We start from the raw sequence: 8048 nt of genomic DNA on the forward strand, positions 1-8048 counted from the left end.
AAGGCTGAGCGCCGAAGAATTGATGCTTTTGAACTGTGGTGTTGGAGAAGACTCTTGAGAGTCCCTTGGACTGCAAGGAGATCCAACCAGTCCACTCTGAAGGAGATCAGCCCTGGGATTTCTTTGGAAGGAATGATGCTAAAGCTGAAACTCCAGTACTTTAGCCACCTCATGCAAAAGAGTTGACTCATTGGAAAAGACTCTGATGCTGGGAGGGATTGGGGGAAGGAGGAGAAGGGGATGACAGAGGATGAGATGGCTGGATGGCATCACCGACTCAATGGACGTGAGTCTGAGTGAACTCCGGGAGTTGGTGATGGACAGGGAGGCCTGGCGTGCTTTGGTTCATGGGGTCGCAAAGAGTCGGACACGACTGAGCGACTGAACTGAACTGAACTGAACTGAGCAATGAAAGTTCAAAGTTCATATGTACGTGTATAACTGAATCTCTTTGCTGCACACCTGAAGCTAACACAACGCTGTAAATCAACCACACTCCAATTAAAAAAAAAAAAAAGACGCTAATGATCATGTCTGTGTCGTAGGGCTATTTTGAGGATTTGAGCTTTGTATCTGAAATGCTGACTATGGTAACTGGCATATTACACAGTGCTGAGTTAAAGGAATCTCTCACTGTAATTGAGCCATACAACCCAATCCCTTTACTCTAAAGAGGAGGAACCAAAATATCAGGAGGTTAAAGTGACTTGCCCAAGTCTACCTGGCTATTTAGGGACAAGATGATGTAAAAGCAGAAGCAAGGTATCCTGCCTCCAACGCAATACCTCATCAACCATTATGTTAACACTGAACAACATCTCCTCCTACACAGCCATCGTAAAATCTCTCCACCTGGAACATGCCAGTCTAGAAAGCCTGTGAGAAGATATGCTGAGGGGTGGGAAAGTCATGAATGCCCCCAAATTTCCTTAAAATGCTGGTGTCTGAGACTTCGGAAGGAAGGACAGGCTCCCTAGTCTTATGCCTTTAACCTATGTCTTTGTGAAACTTTCTCCCACGGCATGTGGTCTATTCCCAAATGTGTCAGATTTCTGGTCCTCTGCATTCTTCATAATCGGCATCCCGAATACCCTACCTGCTCCTGGTTATCCTGACATTTGTGTCTTGTTGCTTTTTCTGACCCCTTTTAATTTTTGTTGCTGTTGTTACATTTGTGGTTGAAGCTATCTTCTTGGGAGTAGAGTTGCTTTACAATGTTATATAACAAAGTGAATAGGTTATCATTGTTGTTGCTTAGCCACTCAGTCATGTCCACCTCTTTGCAACCCCAGAAACTCTAGCCCACCAGGCTCCTCTCTCTCTCCTCTCCTCTCCTGGGATTTTCCGGCAAGATCACAGGAGTGGGTTGCCGTTTCCTCCTTCAGGGGATCTTCTCAGCCCAGGGATTGAACCTTGACTCCAAGTCTGCTGCACAGTAGGCGGATTCTTTACCTCTGAGCCACCAAGGAAGCCCAAATTAGCTATATGAAATGCCAATCCACTCCAGTATTCTTGCCTGGAGAATCCCAGGGACGGGGGAGCCTGGTGCGCTGCCGTCCATGGGGTCGCACAGAGTCGAACACGATTGAAGCGACTTAGCAGCAGCAGCAGCATACACATATCTGGGCTTCCCACATGGTATGGTAAAGAATCCACCTGCCAATGCAGGAGACATAAGAAATGTGAATCCAGTCCCTGGGTCAGGAGGATCCCCTGGAGGAGGAAATGGCAACCCACTCTGGTATTCTTGCCTGGAAAATTCCATGGACAGAGGAACAGGGCAGGCTACAGTCCACGGGGTTGCAAAGAGTCGGGCATGACTGAGCACACCGGGATATATATATGTTGCATGCATATATATATCCCTTCCCTCTTGGACCTCCCTCTCACCCCCACCCCCATCCCACCCAACCAGGTCACCCCAGAGCACAGAGCTGAGTTCCCCATGCTGTACAGCAGGCTCCCACTAGGTATCTGTTTTACACACACATGCACATACGTCAATCCTAATCTCCCCGTTCATCCCTGCCCTCTGCCCTGCACCCACATGTCTGTTCTCTATGTCAGCATCTCTTTTCCCACCCTGCAAGGTTCATCTGTACCATTTTTCTAGATTCCCCACATACGCGTTAATACTAAGGCCCGAAATTTCTCCCGAGGTCCTTCCTTGACTCCCTTCCCTTGCCCCCCACCCTTTTACACAGCTCCCTGCATTCCATCCATCTTTGTCCTCTTTGTGGCAAGTACCCAGCACCACCAGCAGACCTGCTAATCCTAAGTATTGGCCTATGTCATCTGTGGCCTTGCTGGGTTTGTTCCAATTCAACAGTGTCAGACAATGAAAGGCAGTCCTATTTCAGAGAGTATTAAGCTCCCAGCACTAATTACCCCCAGAAAGTAGTATAGATTTATATCAAATTTAGCACCTGCTTAATGTAAGCAAATGTGTTAAATTCATGAGACCTGGAATCTTCATTAAATATCTCAGAAGCAATCACCTCCCACCACTCCTTTTGTGGAATTAATAAAAGAGAGAAATTTGCCTTCAAGATTGATTCAATTCCAACCCTCTAGCACCTTCTCCGGAATCTCTTATTAAAGCAAAACAAAGCAACAATAATAAGAGAAATCTAACCGGAAATCAAACTGATCACGCCTGTGGCATTTGTAAAAATTGACTCTGTGAGTTTGAAATATCTCCTTCCTAGGGCAGTATGTTGTTTTTCAGTTTTTGATTGAGTTCTGTTTGCTTGTTTCACCGTCTCCTTCATGACATGGCTCTTGACGGTTTGAAGGGATAATATAGTCTCTATAAAACCAGCACCCCGTCCACCCTCCTGGATGACTGAGGAAGATCAGTGGTGGGGGCGGGGGGTTGCTGCACATGGAAAAACTATTCCAGTCTGGCTCAAACAGTGCACTGTTTAGTTTGCATAAAAACCTAGAATGGTTTTCAGACACCGGATAACAGTCAGCATAGGATGGTGCTCCCCAGGAGAAGGGCAACCAACAAAGTCAGCCCCACAGTCACCCTGTCTACTTCCAGGAGAGTTTCTAGGCTGCAGGACAGGGAAGGATAACCTTAGCAGAGGCTGGCAGCCTTCCTGAGTTGAGGTGACAGAGTTGAAAAATTCAGGCGTTCCAAATGCCTAGAATTCATGGGGTAGAATACCTAAGGGATAAAGTTGTATGAAGAAAGAGTTACGGAGATGTGCAGAATGTCTCCCTGGAGTCTTTGCTGAGAACTGATGAGTGCATGCCTATAAGGAAACAACCAAGGCTGAGAGACTCCCCAGAGACCAAACAGGGCCAGGAACCTTATATGTTTCTCTTAGCCAGAGTGCAACAACTTTGCAACATGCCAGGCTTCAAGCAGACTCCTCAGAAGGGCATTTCTTCAGTAGTGGAGACAAATTAGCCATAGACTAAGGCTGTCTTGACCCACCTAATAAAGCTTAAAAGTAAGCTTCTGAAGCAGGGAGTTGTCAAATATTTTCTGTAAAGGGCCAGATAGTAAATAGTTTAGGCTCTACAGGCCATATGGTTTCTGTCTCAGTGACTTAAGTCTCCTGTTTTTATACAAAAGTAGCCACACATAAATGAATAAATGAGTGGACAGAGCTGGTGACTGTAATCCATTAACACTTCATTTACAAAACCAGAAAGTGGGCTGGATTTTGCATGCAGAATATAGTTGGCTGATCCCTGTTCTAAAGCATTAAAATCGTCTCTGAATAATTTGACAGCATCCCAGAACAAAGCCTCTCAAAATTTAAAGGAATTGAAAACCAACAGCAAACAGCAGAAAATTCATAATGTCTAACACCTAGTCAAAACTGATAAGGCATACAGAGAAACAGAGATCTACCGTCCATAATAATGAGAAAAACCAATCAATGAAACAGACCCCAAAATGAAAAAGATGATCAGATTAGTAGACAAGGACATTAAGACAGTTGATGTACGTATAGACCATGTTCAAGAAATATAGGGGAAAACTGAGCATGATAAGGAGAGACAGGGATGATATCAACAAGATGCAAAGCAAAATTTTAGAGATGAAAAGTATGATATCTTCAGTGAAAAATACATTGGTGGAATTCACAGCAGATTAGGTAGCACAGAAGAAAAGATCACTGAAGCTGATGACACAGTAATAGACACTGTCCAGAATGAAACACAGAGAGAAAGGACAGAATAAGACTACTGGAGTATCAGTGCACTGTGCTATGGCATCAGATGACCTCATATTGATGGAACTGGAGCAATAGGAGAAGGGAGAAAAGAAAAAATACTTGAAGACATAAGTGAAAGTCGCTCAGTCTGTCTGACTCTCTGCAACCCCATGGACTATACAGTCCATGGAATTCTCCAGGCCAGAATACTGGAGTGGGTAGCCTTTCCCTTCTCCAGGGGATCTTCCCAACCCAGGGATTGAACCCGGGTCTCCTGCACTGCAGGCGGATTCTTCACCAGCTGAGCCACCAGGGATGCACTTGACGAAATAAAGGCCAGAATTTTTTTAAAGTTTCATGAAAAGGATAAATCCATAGATGTAAATCAATCAATGAACAGCACATGTAAGAAACACAGAAAACTACATCAAAGCACAGTTATCAAATGACTGGAAAGCAGTGACAAAGAGAAAAATCTCAAGTCAGAGAAAAAGACACATTGCATACAGAGAAACAGATATGAAAACAAGAGCAGATGTCTCAGAAACAATGAAAGCCAGAAGACCACAGAGTGGGATCTTTAAAGTACTGAAAGGAAATGACCGTGGACCTAGAGTTCTGTATCTAGTGAAATGTGTTTCAGAAACAAAGGTAAACCAAAGGTTTTCTTTTCAAACATACAAAGAGTGACTATTCATCATTAGCAGACAACTACCGAGTGAAATGGTAAAGCAAGTCCTTTAAACAGAAAATAAAATGATACCAGATGGATATGTGAATTTATATAAAGAATATGTGAGTAAATATAAAATATTCTTTCTTATTTAAAAACTCTTTGAAAGATGATATTTAACATGTAAAAAAATGATGTATTGTGGGGTTTACAGTACATGTAGCAGAAAACATGTGACAAAAATAGCAGTAAGGTGGGCTGGGGAAGATGTAAGTATACTTTTGTAAGTTTCTTTTATTTGGTATGAAGTGATAAAATATTCACTTGAAGATAGATTGTGATGTTAAAGATTTATACTGTAACTCTAGAGTTGTGGTTCCAGGGTTGCCTATCCTGGGGATATTTGTCACAATGTAGGGAGGGGTTCTTGGCATCTAGCGAGTCGAGGTTAGGGATACTGCTAAATATTTCACCAGGGTGCACAGGACAGCATCCTGTGACAAACAATTATCTAACCTCAAATCCTGATAGCGTCAGAGTTGAGAAACCCTGTTCTAGAGTAGTCACCGAAAACAGTAAACGAAGAGACGGAACTAGGAAGCCCACAAAGGAGAGGAACGTGGAATCAAAAAAAAGATAAATCAAAAAGAAGGCCAGACTAGTAGGTAAAGAAAACAAAGACTAGATGGGGCAAATAGACAATAAATAGCAAGCTGATAGACTGAAAACTCCATCATGTCAAAAACCAGATTAAATCAAATGGTCTCGACATCTCAGTTAAAGGCAGAGATGGTCAGACTGGATATTAAAAAAGCAACACCCAACTATGTGCTGTTCACAAAAACAACTTTAAACATAAAAACAAAGATGAAAGTATATAAAAAGGGAAACCATGCTAATTCTAATAAAAAGACACGACAGTGGCTTTCTTACTATCAGATAAAGTAAATCTCAGAGCAAAGAATATTATCAGGGACAAAAAAGTTCACCTCACAATGGTAAAGGGGTTAATTCGCCAAAACGTGAATAATAATAATAAATATTTATGCATTTAATGGCAGAGCTTCCAAACACATGAAGCAAAAACAGCTAGACTTGAAAGTAGAAATAGCCATAACTATAGTTACAGCTGGGGGCATCAATACTCTATTAATAACATATACAATATGCAGACAGAAAATTAGTAAGGGCATGGAAGACTTTAATAATAATGGAGAAAGAGTGAATGATTTTCCCCTAAAGATCAAGCACAAGCCAAGAATGTGTGCTCTTACCACTTCTACTAAGCCTTGTATTGGAGGTCCTAGCCCGTGCAATGAGATAAGAAACAAAAGGCATATCAACTGGAAAGGAAAAAGTAAAACCGACTTTAGTCACAGAGAAAACAATAATCTATGTAGGAGATTGCAAGCAATTTGCAAAAAAAAAAAAAAAAAAAAGCGACCAGAACCAATAAGTGTGTCTAGTTGATACATACAACAATATGGAGAAGTTTAAAAGTTATTATGCTTGGTTAAAATCAGACAAGAAGAGAACATATTGTCAGCCTCCATATCTATAAAATTCTAGAAAATTAAAACTAAAGGAGGGTGACAGAAACCAGATCAATTGCTCCCTACGGATGGAGACGGAAGGAGGGAAACGGATTACAAAAGAGATGTGAGGGGATGGAAATGTTTGTTTTCTTGATTGTGTTGATGGGTTTCAGGCGTCTTTGTCAAAACTCATCAGACTGAGCATTTTAAATATGTGGATATTATTGTGCAGTGATCATATCTCAATAAAGTTGGAGAAGATGCTAAAAGAAGAGGAAGGGGAAAGAAGAAGGGGAGGGGAGAGGAGGTGGGGTGGGGAGAAGGAGGTAGAGATGGAGAAGGCGCATGAAGAGGAGGAAGAAGAGGAAGGGAGGCTGCCGGCCACCTAGAGCTAGGTCGGGCAACATCACAAGGACTCCGTCCAGGCTGCCGCTCACAGCGCTGCTTTCTCAGAACTCAGGCTGTCTCCCTGTGTAGCTGCCCAGGATCACTGTTCCTAACGTCCTTGTTCACATCTGCAGGAAGGATAAACACACTCCCTAAAGTTTCCTCTTAAGACAGAAAACACTTGCCCAGCAAAGTACTCCTTATATCTCTTTGGCCAGAATGGTGCTACATGCCTTTTCCCGAACCTTTGATTGAAGAGGGGGCTTGCACGTTGAGGAATTAATCCCAGAGTTCGCTGCAGTGATCTTACTCTAAGATATTTTTCTCCTCACCATGAAAGACAGTTCTTTTTCCTTCTCTCTGTCTCCTCCTTCCTCTTCTTCATCTTGTTTTTCTTCTTCTTCCTCTTCTCCTTCCACTTCTCCCCTCCCCACCTTCCTCCTCCTCCTTCTTTCTATTCCTCCTCCTCCTCCCCCTTCTCCTCCCCTTCCCCTTCTTCTTAATAAAGACACATCATAGGTCACATTAATTCACAGATTTAAAATAGTATTTAGATGTATTTATGAAAGATGCAGCTATAAGTGGGGACAAGAGATGGGTTTGCTCTGTTACTAAGGTGACATTCACTGAGGACCATCCACATGCCCTGGGGTCTCTCGGATGGGCAGGGAACAGAGACACGCCGCTGCTCCTAGATCCTCACCTCTGAGTCCCTATCCATCCAGCTCTGTGATGATACGGTGTGTGACTTGATTTCAAGAGGCAAGAACTGGAAGGCTGCCTCTGGGGCTATTTCTCATAAATGCATAGATATTAATATTTTACAGGTTAAAAAGCAGTGCCCAATTTTCTAATTGACATGGTCCTAGACAATAAAGCAGATAAATTAAAATTTAATAATATTTTTTTTGGGGGGGCATGTGATTCACTATAGCTATTTCTGGACTGAATGGAAAAAAAAAACCCTTGCACATAGGGTATTTTTCATTTGTTCTGAATTGGCCCTTGTTCAAGAAGCACTGCTCACCACAGTGGCCTACAGGGCAGGAATTTGCTGACCAACTGGAGAGCTCACCCCGGTTTTCAGGGAACTGTTTAACCTACTTGAAAGAACTAACGCATTGGAAAGTGCATTTACATGTTAATGCTCTAATTACAAAGATGTTTTATCTTCTCATTCAATGAGGGTAGCCCTACTTAACTCTACTTAGAACCCTTTGTTAATAAAACTTTCCCCAGGGTGAATCTGGAGATCAGCGACTTAGTTTGCAGTGGGTC

At 42.5% G+C, this 8048-nt stretch overlaps 1 protein-coding gene across 1 annotated transcript in view; it reads right to left on the reverse strand.

Annotated features, from left to right (window-relative positions):
* Positions 1 to 8048, reverse strand: part of ASIC2 (acid-sensing (proton-gated) ion channel 2) — a 1220326-nt gene that overhangs the window by 172377 nt on the left and 1039901 nt on the right. The window lies entirely within an intron of this gene.

Source organism: Bison bison, unplaced genomic scaffold (assembly GCF_000754665.1).
Source record: "Bison bison bison isolate TAMUID 2011002044 unplaced genomic scaffold, Bison_UMD1.0 scf7180017864472, whole genome shotgun sequence".
Classification (NCBI taxonomy): domain Eukaryota; kingdom Metazoa; phylum Chordata; class Mammalia; order Artiodactyla; family Bovidae; genus Bison; species Bison bison.